Here is a 2,677-nt window from a genome sequence, read left to right on the forward strand (position 1 = left end):
TTTCCAAAAATCACAAAAGTTTCACATAAATATCACAGCAAAACCATATCACCAAGAAAGAACCACCGTTAGAAAGAGAGAATGGATATTAAAATCAGACCTGTCTCAAGTCACCAGATATCCCAATAAATATTATTCCCGGACATTAATGATATTATAAGACATGCGGTGACAGTGTCAGTGCACACTCACACAGAATGGCAAGAGCACGATGCCGTGTATTGTTTACCTCCACCAAATTTAGTGAAATCGTTTTCATCTGTCCTCTTCTTGCCAATCCACTTTGGATTTTATGTTGGTATAGCTTAAAAAGGAGAGGAAGAAGTAGTAATAAAAAAGAAAAAAAAGTTGGCAGACGAAAGGATGAATAATAAAAAGCAGAGGAAAAGCAAAAGAAAACACAGAAAAGAAGAAAATCTAGTTATAATCAAGTGCCAGATGGGCGTGCCTTTGAGCGCCATAGGCAGCCATCGGCCCACGGCACACCACCATCTGTCAGCGGCACGCGAAGCAGTCACTGACGTTTCCCGACGCGTAAGGTATTCTAAGGAGGAGAGGCCTTTGCCAGACTCCCCTGACTGGGCGACGCTAATACGGCCTTATTACTGACCACCACATTTATAATCCTTCCATAGGCGGGGAGAGAGAGAAGGGAGGTAAAGGCTCTGGGGTGAGTGGTAGGGCTTTAAAAAGGGGGGCGCGCCATCTCAGCCATGTGATAAAGCCACCTTTATTCGACATTATAATTTCTCGTTTAGTGGGTCGTCAAATGCATGGACAGAGATGGGAAGGAACTTCTAAACTAATCCTCATCTTAAGATTCAGTGAGTAAATTGTTTCCCATAAAAAATATCAAACGAAAGAAAAAAAGCAATACGGCAGAAAGAAAACGAACATGTAGCCCTATATGCAAATATAATACTAATAACAATAATGCCAAGATAAAATTCACACTCAAAATTATCTACTTCTCAGGGTGCATCGCAAACAAAGACATTTTCATTTCGTCCTTTTATCCAAGGTAGCAAATCTAGTCATTCTGTTCAAGACTCTACCCAAACCTTCATCTCAATGGAATTTTGGGAAAGGGTCCTCTGATAAAGGACCCGGTGGTCAGTTCTGGAGATCACAGTAGTGTTTCGCCAAATGATCAAGGCCATAGACCACCGCTGCATTCACCCATATAATCAGTCGTCGGAGGCCCCGCATTAGAGGCAAAGGAAGGCCCGTGGTCAAGAGCCCACAGTACGCGTTGCCGCCGGAGAACGTGTGGCCCGCCGACGTATTGCATACCTGTGAAACTGGTACACCGCCCGACAGCTACTAGGGGAACGCACTTTCTACCACGCCGGCGAAGGGGTGCATTGGCATTATTAAAGGCGGATGTTGCTGAGGGGAACTTGCTTACCCCCTGCCCATGCTCTCGACATTTTCTTCTCCGTCAAGCTTTTCATATCATTAAGGAACCACAACCTATCTGGACACTTGATAACGCCCTGATCACACGTTCGCTCGCCTAGCACGTCTAGGAAACTAGAAAAAAAAGAGACGAGAATAGAGATTTCAGATCAATTGGACTTTTATGGGTGAGCCTTGACGTCCCACGCCCAGACCAGAAGGCTGGGAGGGTGAGTGGACAGGTGTCTAATTTTCAAACTAGGTGTCCTTTTAGGTGTCCAGAGGAGCGTATACCTAAGGGGGTTAGTCCAGTACAAGTCTCTCCGGATAATGGTAACGATTTACATATTATGGCAGCCCCATTTTCTATACCGTGGTAAAGAAAACTGCTCCTTGCAGTCGATATTCAAATTAGTCTAAATCCCATACAACGACCACTTCCATCACCTCGCTCTCCCCATACATCATTTCCATATTCAGCTTCCAGTTCCATACACAAGATGGTGTACTTACAAAACATCTTTATGTTATTGATCCTTGGGTGTAACGTCTAAGAAGTGTCGAATGAGACTGCCACATCGAATCGGTTGAGTACTTCCTTCAAAACGCTATCCGTTTTCTTTCTCATTTCTTCACGTCACTGTTTCGTTTTTATGGAGAGAATACATATTTTTTGCGTATCTGGGACTTTTGAGGGAGTTATTTTCTCTATTTTCCTTTATTGTCTCAGTAATCGTGTAATCTACGTATTTTTTTATGCTTGAATATATGAAGCCTTTTTTTTCTCTCCCTCTGACTTGCCAAGTTTTGGGTCTTTGTATTAATACACATACATTTTTTTCCCCTTTTCTTCTTTACTCCGCCCGTCTCTTTTTTTCACCTCATGCAACATACATCCCCCTCTCCCCCCGCCTTATTTCTAGCAGATCTACCCCCATCCCCTCCTCTCTTCCTTGTTCTGGCCGACTTTCTTCCATCATCTTAAGGACGGGCCAAGAGCACAATCCCCGAGGCACGCGGCACGGACGGCCCGGGCTGTGAACTTTGACATTTCGCTCCACCGGACTGGGCGGAGAAACGACAGTTTTCACAACGTTACAAAGCAATAACATTCGTTCACACTCATTTTCATTATGAGGGTATTCGCTCACCTGTTCGAATGAGTGCTTACATTCAAAGCCGGATATGATCGTTTTGTGCAAAGTCTCTCCACATGTGTAAATTGTTCATGCAAGGCGTCCACTCACACTGAGCATTCACAGCATGAGCAGCTCGAGCG

General features: G+C 44.2%; 1 protein-coding gene across 1 annotated transcript in view; it reads right to left on the reverse strand.

The window, feature by feature from the left end:
• The window catches only part of LOC119593791 (zinc finger protein rotund-like), a 160,011-nt gene that overhangs the window by 129,384 nt on the left and 27,950 nt on the right, over window positions 1-2,677 (reverse strand). The gene's annotated exons all lie outside the window — the stretch shown is intronic.

This window comes from Penaeus monodon, chromosome 32 (assembly GCF_015228065.2).
Source record: "Penaeus monodon isolate SGIC_2016 chromosome 32, NSTDA_Pmon_1, whole genome shotgun sequence".
NCBI classification, from domain to species: Eukaryota; Metazoa; Arthropoda; class Malacostraca; order Decapoda; family Penaeidae; genus Penaeus; species Penaeus monodon.